An 11,462-nucleotide genomic window follows, 5' to 3' on the forward strand; every position below is an offset into this window, starting at 1 on the left:
GGTGAGTGAATTGGTCAGTTCTACTCTCATGACCCCCTAGGGCCAGATCTCCCACCTGCCATATATGGCGAGGGATCAAGGAAGGAGAAGAGGGTATCTTCCCCTTTGTCTACACCAGAGGCAGGGCTAGCTCTCAGGCTCCTAACTTCCTGGAGCACTCAGGGAGAGCGGACCCTGCACCTCACCTGGGCAGCGCAGTAAAGCTAACCATGAGTGAGGGGACTTCAGTTGATCTGGCCACAAAGGCTTGAGTGTGGGAGAGCTAGCCCTGCTATTTGTCTGCTAGCTGTTTCTGTTACACTGACTGGTCAGTGAAATCCTGGGATCTACCTATCCCAACTTTCATCTCTCAGGGTGGTCAGAGAGATGCAGTGTCTGGCTTTTAAATGAATGCCTGAAATTCAAACTTGGGTCCTGTTTGGTGATGTTGGCAAGGAAGACATCCACTCACCTCCATTTTGTCCTCGCCATCGGTGGGAGGTGGGAGAGTAAGCCCCAACAGAGTCATGGGAGCAGGAATGTTGTCCCTGTCCCTCATATGCTACACGACTTGGGAGAGCAGGCTCTGAAACCTTACCTGAGCAGCAGAGTAGAGATGACCCTGATGGCAGGGGCACAGGCAAGCTGGTCTCAAGCATGGGTGAGCTGCCAGCCCCCAACTTGTCTGCCATGAGGCAGTGTGGGCAAGAGAGAGATGCTTTCCCCCACCCTAACCCCTTGCTACCTATGACAAGCAGGAGAGCTGGTCCTGGAACCCACAGTTCTTAACAAGCATTTGAGAGCTTAGTTTGCATATAGCCTCTCAAAATAGGAAAATAAGAAAATGAAAAGACCATTCCGAGGTGCTGCAGAGGTTGGAAATCAAAGTATTAATTAACATTAATTTCAAAAATAAGTTTCAAATAGCTTCTTTGTACCAGACATTGTTCCTATTAAAGCAATAAATAGTGCATGTACACACACACACACACACACACACACCTGTAGCTAAGAAGCTTACATTTCAGGTATGGTACATAACCAGGGAAAGGGGAAAGCAAGAACAGATACCTAAAACATTGGGTGGACTCAAAGACCGTGAAAGAATAAAGCTGGGTTTTTAAGACAGAGGGCAAAGGGATGCTTTCAGAACATGGGGTACACACGGGAATCTCTCACGTATGAGTTACAGAGCAAAGATCTGAATGAAACAAAGAAGCATGCTGTGCGGTTATTTGGGGAAAGATTTGTCCAGGTGGAGGAACCATCAAGCACTGATGGGTAGGGTGTGAGTGTTCTCGTATTACTTAGGAAAGATTTGCATGAGTAGAGGAGTAAACGAAGGGAAACATGTCAAAAACCTGAGTATGGCGTGGTAAGAGCAGGAGGTCCCATGCTATCTAATGAAACTGCTGGCTTTTGCCACCTCTTTGGATTTGAATGGTATTTACACCCATCAGGAATTTGCCAGGAGTTTGAGACCCTTGGCCTGCCATCCCTACCACCTCGCCATCCTATCTAACCCTTTCCAACTTTGGACCTATGTTGTCTTACACCAGAGGCTCTCTTCTCCAGACATGCCTTGCTCTTTACAGGTCAGTGCCTTCCAGGACACCACAGATTTGGTGTTTAGAATGCCACTGCCACTGTTTCTACCTGCCAACATCATCTTGGTCAACTAGTTCACATGCTATGTCTGTCGAAATGGGTTGATCCCTCTTTTCTGTTTCATAAAACTTTATCAACTGCTCTCTCAGGAGGTGCTCGTCCTGCATGGACTGTGTCAAGACATGTGAGCCCGTGACTGCCATCCCAAGACTGAACCATGTCTTGTATGAAATCCTCAAAAAAAAATGTATTACATAAAAAACAAGACATATAAGGTGATTAAGCAACCCAGAGATGGTAGCTCTCAGGATACAAGGAAGAAAACCTGGCTTTGGAGAGCACAAACTTAGGTCTGGGGTGCAAGCTGATTAGATGCTTCCCTAGCATGCAAGAGGCCCTGGATCTGGATCACAAGCACTGCAAACAACAAGTATGGTGGTTCACATGGCTGTAATCCCAACATTCTGTAGATGAAGACAGACTGGCCGCAACCTTAAGGCTATCCTCAGCTACATAGTGAGTTCAAGGCCAACTTGACCTATATGAAATCTTTCTTTAAAGGGGGGGGGAGGGGATAGAAGGTATAGCATTAACATGTATCATCCTAGCATTCCGGAAGTATTACCTGCTGTGTGTTTGAGACAGTATTGTAATTCTCAGGCCAGTATTCCGTATAGAGTGAGACTCTGGTTCTCCAAGCACAGGGAGGGCAGCTGAGGAGGTGGCTCAGTGGGTAAGAGCTTGCTGTGGATGCATAAGGACCTGAGTTTGAATTTCAGGCATCTGTTTAAAAGCCAGACACTGCATCTCTCTGACCACTCTGCGAGATGAAAGTTGGGATAGGTAGATCCCAGGATTCCACTGCCCAGTCACTGTAGCAGAAATAGCAAGCTTCAGGTGTTCACATACAGGCACACACACACACACACAGAGGGGTGGCAGGGAGAGCAAGAGAGAATTCTGCAGAATTAGAACTCAAACACATCGCTTCTCTAATGAAATGGTTACTACATTAAAATTAATTTCCCCTCTATGTGTCTCTTAGTGGAAACAAGTCAAGGTAGGAAGTATTGAAATCAAGCTGAGCTGCCTAACACCAGGAAATGTTTTCAAAGGAGTGTCAGGTCAGGGCTATTGCACACATAGATCACAGCAGCAGTGGCCATACAAACAAGACCTGCACAAGATCCAGTAATACCAAAATCCCAACACAGATGAGGGAGGATTCATGGTGTCCCACCCCTAACTAAGATGCTCTTGGTGACAGATGGCAACTGAGGGAGGAGAGGACAATGTCTTCAGAAATATGGCCCCTGAAAGGCCACAGTAGATGTTCTTACAGCCACGCACATACAGTCAACACTAAGTGGACTCAGTTGGGGAAGTGGGGGGATGAAGGTAGAAGGGAGAAGTGATGTGGGTGATAGGGGAGGAAATGAAGAGGAAGGAAGGAATGATGGGTAATCAAAGCGTTGTAAGGACTAAGGAAGTTCTCAATAACTTATAGCAACAGGTAAATTGAATAAAACATACTATTATGTATTTGGAAAGGATATCCAGTTTTCTGGGCCAATTTGTTACTTTCACAACTGCTATAAAATTCATGAGGAAAATGAGAGATACCCTGTCAGCCACGTCAGCCTCCACTGTCTACTCACACTGCTTATTCTGTTGCTTCTCTGCAATCCTTCAGCTAAACCCCGGGTCCGAGGACAGTTACCCTCGGGTGAACCTTGACCATGTGGCCTTCAGTGTCAGCCCCTGCATTCAAGCCCTTGTAGTCTTAGCTGTAAGACTAACCTGCATTGTTTCATGGATGCTACACTTGTCTCCTCCATGAAATGGGAATAAATAAAAGAGCCATCAGGCCCAGGGCTGAGAGAACATGCCAGGTACAGGTTGCGGTCTGCTAATGCCACCTGCTAGGTTCACTCGGTAGGACCCTAAATGCTTGTGGTATTGAGAAGGGCTGTAAGCAATGTGAAAGGGTGTTTTAGAATAAGGTCAGTTAACAGCAGCACCTCTACAAACCTTTCTGAAGGCTCTAGAATCTAGAATTTTAGTATTGACCTAAACTAGCGGCAAGCCTTAGATTTTTAAAGAATATTTAACTTTTCTGTAACTTCTAAAGGATGGAAGAATATCACACACATACACACACACACACACACCATACACCACACACACTCACACCACACACACACACACACACACACACACACACACCCTTGGGCAGACATCTACTGTGCAATGAATTCAAAGAAGTCATAAATGAAGTGGTTCCGGTGAGACATACTAAATTTTATGGGGGAAGTGATACACTGGTGTTGATGACACACAGGATAAAGGGATGCTCCCCACAAAAATATCTGCACCTATCAACCTCCCCTTTCCAAAAAAGGTCAACATCTTTGACATTTAACCTACTAGACACTGTTATCTACCATGCACTTAAAGGCGTTTTAATTCACTGACAACCAGATATGAATTCTAGTTGAATTATTTCTAAAAATGCCTCAGAGTGTGTAAAAGACGTCCACGTGCATACATATCTCAAAAGCCTGGAAACGAAACAGCCAAATCAACGGGCTATTTCAACACAAACTATTTAAAGAACTCACTGGGAACAAGCAAAGCAGCATTCTTCACACTGACCTGCTATCTGTGGGGCCCATACTTCTTCCTCTTCATAGAGATATCCCCCTGGGCTGTGCGGACCCCACATATTCTGAGTCACCTTTTCATTCTTCTGGGTGGCACAAGCCTGTTGTATTCAGGTGAGAAGACAGAGGAATTCTCCCCTATCACATGGGCAGAGGTGGTGTTTGGTTACCTTCTATCAGCTAGATTATGGGGTTAAGGAACTTGATCAGTTTACAGTCTAGGAGTGTTCAGACACCGTAATACAAGCAAGGGACTGCATGACAGTACAGTAATGTTCTGTATCAGGAGACACCAAAAGTTGACAAAGAATGTGGTCTGATCCTAGGTTCTTCTTCTTTTTCTAATCATTATTGCCCAGGGGCTGTTGGTAAAGCAGAAGTGGGGATAGATACACACACATACACACACACACAGAGGAGGGGGGGAGGAGACCAGAGTAGCAAGTAGCAAGTAGTCTGAGGTAATGAAGGCGGACTGGCTGTGTAGGAGCCTGTCAGCCTTCATCTGCTATTTATAGCCCTGCTGTTTACCACACAGCAACACAGGCATTGCTGAATTGGAGATGACTAACAGTTTGGGTTGATTTGGTTTAATTAGACTGGATTAATATGGCCACTGTACAGTTGTGTGGGAGAACCGTTAATTAATCATCTAAAGTAGATGTTGATGTTTTCAAGTGTAAAACACTCTTTCCCCAAATTTGGATTGAATTTATGCACTTGTATGCCAGCCTCTGTTCCCTCAGATTCCCACCGGAAGCCTGAAGCCCACATAAACTCACGAAAGCAACTACTCATGAGCTGAAGGGAGACGTCCATGTTTGAGCTAAAAGTATCACTTGTGGTGGTGAAGAATGAGAAGGCACAATTCCTGGGCTCTTATGATGGTGAAGAATGAGGCTGGGCTGACAGAAAGACCTCTGCCACTAGCAGTGAGACCTTGGGCAAGGCTTTTCATTGCTTTTCTGTTTTGGTTGCTTGGCTCTTTGGCAGTGGCAGGCACTGAACCCAAAGCTGCATGCATGCTAGGCAAGAGCTCCACCACCGAGCGATCACGCCAGCCCTTGCATGGGTTTCTTTATTTTGCTGTTAAATTTCAATTTCGACATGGAAAAATGTGAATGAAGCCCCCTACTGCCATAAATTTTGTAGTTGAGTTTCCCACGTCTGTGGAAAACACAGGGGTCAGCACATTTGGAGTGTATTGGATAAGTCTTCCCCTGGGAAAACCACCTTCACTATCATGCTATCTCCCCTGCCAGGTAAGTATTTGTGTTTCTTTACTCCACCAAACTTATCTCACCTCTAAAATCAAACTGGTAATGATGCGTACCCCTTAGGGCTTTGAGAGTTAAATGATATAATCAGTTGAAAGAATAACCATCATGCCTGCCACAGCCTGAGCAGTAAATGCCAGACACTATTATTGAAGATAGCAAGAGGTATTAGGCTAAAGGAAGCTGTTTAGCTAGTTGCTCTAATGAAGACATTTTGATTGGCTGATAAAGTAGTGAGGGGTTTTAAACTTCACCCTTGCACATGTTAGGCGAGCATCCTCCCACTGAGCTGAGTTGTCAGTCCTGTGTCCTATCTGCTGCTCATTTGGTATAAATAATTCTTCATTGTGGGGGCCATCCTGGGTACCGTAGGGTGACTGCTGGTATCCCCAGCTTAGAGCCATTGTATCACCTCTTTGAAACTGAAACAAAACATCTTCAGATGCTGTAGAGGGTCTCAGACCAGCAGGAGCAGCCCAGTTTGAGAATCTCCATAGAAACCAATTAGTAACTGCTCTGAAGAACACATCAACTTTGTCACATCAGTCTTCCTGATTGCCTTGTTAGCTATTTCCTCTCTATAGCTAAATAATAAATTGCACACCAAAATGTGCTTTAAAAATTACTTCTTCCTTTATCACTAATACAATACCACGAAGAAAAACAGTATCTGTAATGCTTGCTTCCATGAGCTCTTCAGTGCCAGACACATAAGGGAGAAATGGATAGATGGGTACACATTTGAGCATTTTTCAGATGGATGGACAGACAGATGAATGGTGTCCTATTAGATTCAGCCACCAACTTGACACAGACCTGAAGTCATCTGGGAACCTCAACCGAAGAATTCACCAGATCAGATTGACCCTTGTCATGAGGTATTTTCTTAACTGCTAATTGGGGCAAGAGGGTCCAGCTCACTTCTGGCAATGCCATCTCTAGGCAAGTGGGCCTGGCCTGTATAAGAAAAATGGCTAAGCAAACCAGAGGGAGCAAGCTAGTAAGCAGCATCTCTCCATGGTCTCTATTTCAGTTCCTACCTGGAGGTTCCTGACTTGAGTTCCTCCCTTGACTTCCCTCAGTGACAGAAATGTAATACGAATTAATAAACCCTTTCCTTCTCAAGTTGCTTTTCAGTAATAGTGTTTATCAACACAACAAAAAGGTAACTGGGACAGATGGATACACATTTGAGCATTTTTCAGATGTGTATGTATATATGCATGTGTGTGCGTGTATGTGTCTATGTATGTGTGTGCATGTATACATGTGTGTATATGGATGGATGGATGGATGGATGGATGGATGGATGGATGGATAGATACACTTTTGAATATTTCACTCTGTTAAACCATTGTGGTCAGCATTTGCGTTTTCTCTTTGACTCCAGTCTACTCATAAAAGAGATAAGTCTGACTGCACACCTATCCACAGACACTAAGAAACATGACAAGCTGGCCCAGCACAGAGGAACATGGAAAGAACAGCAAGGCAGGAGCCCCCGGCCACAGACCTTCAGGGTAAGGAGCCAGAGGCTAAACAGAGATTGCCTCCAGGAAACTGGGTCAAGGTCGTAGCTAGGGTCAGAACAAGAAAGGAGTAGGGACTGGGAACAGGAAGTGGCCCAGAAAACTCCCACAGTCAGGCAGATGGGCATCTGGGTGTTCCAGATGATGTGATCAAGATGGAATGAGACATGTTGTCTAAATTAACCCTGCCAACTTAGCATCTCTACAGTTTAGCCAATATTGCCCCAGTTGGAGATAAACAGGGTAAGTAAAACTTATCCTTTCCTAATGTCCCATTCATTGAAAGTATTAATTATGTGAAGCACATCATAAACACACAACAAAATTACACAGGATTTGTGTCCTTCGGCAAACACTTATCAAGTGATCATCACTTTATCAAGTGAACATCACTTTGGCTATTTCCATAAGAACCAGAGACTGATGCAACCTTGCCAAGTGATTGCCTGAGGTTTCCAAAGCACACAAGCGAGGGTTCTTAAATCCCTAGTTATTGCTACTGAGATACAAGTTGGTAAACAAACACAGGTCTCCTGAGTCACGTCATAGACACTCACTGTTTCCTTCATACCTAAAGCACAGCTTAACCATTCATTTTTTTATTATTCAATTAAGACTTATTTCCTTTTCATTTTATGTCCATTATTAGGAAAATTTTTGTAGAAAAACTGTGATGCTGTTAAAAACATATAGCTTCTTAGGAGAAGTTTCTCCCAGGGGCGATGTATCAGGCAAGGCTGGGTGTATTTCCCCTAAGAAGCTGAGTGTTCGGAAAGGGTGAGAGGGGTGAGGAGAAATGGAAGCACAAGTATCATGTCTCCCTTTGCACTTTCACAGGGAATCCTAGACCAGTCTTGAAACTTAATTCTAGGAGTTTGCTTAAGTTCTACTTTTATGCCTGGCCATGACTTTCTACTACGATGGTTCTTATTGCTCTGGGCCTGATTTATAGGTTACTATTTTAAAGTCTGTGTTTATTATTATAAGTGACCTCATGTACTAACAATGAGGCAAGATATGAACAAAAATGAAATAAAACAATGATCAAACCATTTTATATAGCCCTGTGGAAAAAAAAGAAAACAGACAAAATCAGTCTATGCCAAATACTGTGTGGGAAAGAAGCATTAGGACGCTCGCAGTAGTGTTCATTCATTTGTTCGTTTCTTTACTTATTTAAGCTCTAGAGCTTTTGGATTTTTGAGAGTTGCTGGTAAAAATACAGCACTCAGCTAGGGAAGTAACCCACAGGTAGAGCATTTCCCAAGTGTTTCCAAAAGCCTAGCTTCGTCCACCATCCCTGAACGGGCAAAGCAAGCACTCTTTGGAAGGTGAATGTGCTCACTTTATCCCTTGGCTGCTTCCTGGGTACCCGCTCACCTATGCAGAATTGTCTATGTGAAGATGCTATGAGAAAAGATACAGGAAGGACAGGTAAGGTAGAGTCAAGGACCAGTCTCACTTTATAATTTATAGACAGGGTCTGATGCCCTAGGGTATGTTTTATCATTTCTTTGTCAAACATGAGACCATCCACTCCTACTCTCCTGAAGTGATAACTCCAGCAATGGAGCTTCACTCTGCAAGAAAAGCCTTTGGTCAGAGTGCAGCCAGCCTTCAATTCATCCTAGCATCATGCAATGCAAACGTTTCATTAGTCAGCCTAAATCAGCAACAGATGCCAAAATGTTGGCGGAGTCATTGAGATAATCATATTGTTACTAAAAATATTATCCCTGATGCTGGAGGTGACTCATGGGGATGTGGGACTAAAGACACCACTCACTGGTTAAGAAGGCATACTGTTCTTCCAAGGGACAAGAATTCTGATCCTAGCACCCACATCCAACAACTCACAACCATCCTGTGATAGTTTCAATATGTATGGCTCCCACAGATTCATGTGCTTGAATGTTTGGCCCATATGTGGCACTATTAGGAGGTGTGACCCTGTTGAGTAGGTGTGCCAACCCAATGCTGTAAATTTCCCCAGCCACTTCAGTGATTCCGTTCCTTGTACCTCTGGTTTCTCTTTTAATATTTGCTTTATTTTTAATTGGGGGACGGGGAGGGTATATGTGAGCGCAGGTGCCTTTAAAGGGCAGAAGAAGGCACTGAATCCTTTGGAGCAGTTGGGAGCCACCCAACATGGGTGCTGGGAACCTGCCTTGGATCCTTTACTAGAGTGGTCTGGTCCCTAAGTCACTGAACCATGTCTGAAGGAAAGGGGACCAATGGTGGAGAGAAACCAATGATGGAAGGGGATGTCTCAGCGGGCCCATGCCAAGGCATCTCTTTCCCTGAGGAACCAACCAACAACAGTATAGCATAGAATAGAGTTTATTCAGGGAATGGGGAGGGGAGAGCCAGGAGGGTAGTAGAGGCAGATAGATAGATAGATAGATAGATAGATAGATAGATAGATAGATAGATAGATAGATAGATATGGAGAGAGAGAGAGAGAGAGAGAGAGAGAGAGAGAGAGAGAGAGAGAGCGCAGAGGAGTAGAGGCCAGCCATGACCACGTAGAGAGAGGGGGAAGGGAAGGGGGGAGGGGGCAAAGAGGACCTGCAGGCGTAGGAGTAAGGGGGCAAGAGAGAGAGGAGGGGCCAAGCAGCCCCTTTTATAGTGGGCAGGTCTACCCATCTGTTGTTAGGTAACTGTGGAGAGGAGCATACCTGGCCACTGCCAGGTAACTGTGGAGGTGGAGTTTAGACAGAATACTAACAATGTCTCAACATCTTTTTTTCTCCACGAATTCAAGAGTCAGAAATACTCTTCTTCTCTCACAACCACACGCACCACCTGCATCATCTTCCCATCCTTTTGCTCTGCCTATATAAGATCATGACCTTGACATTGCCTATGGTTAGCTCTCCCAAATCTCCAGGTTCACCAGTTGTAGTGATCACTTCAGCAAGTCGATGAACCCAGCTGTCTACTATTCCAAAATTTCTTTCAGGGAGCACCTCTCAGGGAAATGAAATTATCCTACCCCCACCCCAGTACCCATGACTGTGCTCTTTTGAGAAAAGACTACCCTTAATGACTCCTGACCAGGGGTAGCGATGTTAGGAAACTCTTCATTGACTTCAAAGTTTACTCTTCCTTTACAGGGAAGAAAAGACAATGTTCAACTTGTAACAGGACACACTGGCAAATTACTTCTAGCATTTGAGAAATTTCATACAACTGTGATGTGGCAAAAGGGAATTTAAAAAAAACCCTAGAGTATTAAAAATAAATGTGGCGTATCTATGTTATAAAGTCAAACCGAAAATATCACTAGAGGACTCTTCTATTAGAGCATCAGTTATGACTGACGAACATAGTCCATTACTTAGACGCTCCATTGGGGCCTTTTATACATCGCAGTCCGGGCTCTTTTTTTGTTCTCTGAGCATTTAATCTTATCATCCCAGAACCGGGCCAGTCAGTACACATTCCACAGGGATGCTGTCACCAGTTCCAAGGTTGAGAGTGAGCATTCGTCTCTTCAGCTATTCTATCTCCTGCCCTCAAAAACAAAAAGCAAATCAAAACAAACAAAAAAGGCTATAAAATAAATTCCGAGGTTTTCCTATTAACATTAGAGAGCTGAAAGGAACCAAAGCAAATATGTAGAAGATTTCAAAGATATGGAAACCCCAAAGCTTCTCAAATGTAACAATCTTCTCTGACTCTGTCCCTGGAATGGAAACTAAAATGGATTCCTTCTCTTTCGTTCGCTCTGTGTGGTGGGTTTTTGTTTGTTTGTTTTTGTTTTGTTGAGATAAGGTTCCATTCTCTAGCATAGACTAGCCCAGGAACTTTATAGCTTTATAGCTGTATGCCTTCTACCTCAGTCTCTGGTTGTATGCCAGCATGCCCAGCCTTTTCTTCATACAGCATTGAATTTACCAAACTTCTTGTTTCCTTTGTGCTCTTACTTAAAGGAGGAAAGTGAGCTGGCTCGTGCCCTGTAATGTTATTTTCCAAAGTATTGAATTAAATCAAGGCAGAACAACAGGTGACACTCCCACTATTAAACCTTCACAACTTTCTACAATAACCAGGGAAGGGAAAGGGGGCTGAAGGAATGGAACCATGTTGTTGCACAAAGAGAACGACCTGAGTTTGAATCTCAGCACCCAAACCAAAAAAACACGCATGATTACAGGGGATCCCAGCTTCATGGGAGGTGCTCTGGGGCTTCCTGGCTGCCAGCCTAGCTCCAGGCTCTGGGAGAGACCCTGTCTCAAAAGAGTGAGATGCTAGAAGATGGAGATGGACACATGATACCATTTGCTCTTCACATGAGCACAGGTGCACATACCACACACATATGCACATATACCAAATGTACATGCAGAGAGAGAGAGAGAGAGAGAGAGAGAGAGAGAGAGAGAGAGAGAGAGAGAGAGAGA

General features: G+C 44.2%; 1 non-coding gene across 1 annotated transcript; it reads right to left on the bottom strand.

Moving 5' to 3' along the window:
• Nucleotides 1-5,356: 5,356 nt before the first annotated feature.
• On the bottom strand, nt 5,357-5,520 carry LOC114612456. Its single transcript, XR_003710018.1, has one exon. It is a non-coding gene; the product is annotated as a U1 spliceosomal RNA (small nuclear RNA).
• Between the last annotated feature and the right edge of the window lie 5,942 nt (nt 5,521-11,462).

The sequence above is a fragment of the Grammomys surdaster genome, unplaced genomic scaffold, assembly GCF_004785775.1.
Source record: "Grammomys surdaster isolate TR1022 unplaced genomic scaffold, NIH_TR_1.0 126158, whole genome shotgun sequence".
NCBI classification, from domain to species: Eukaryota; Metazoa; Chordata; class Mammalia; order Rodentia; family Muridae; genus Grammomys; species Grammomys surdaster.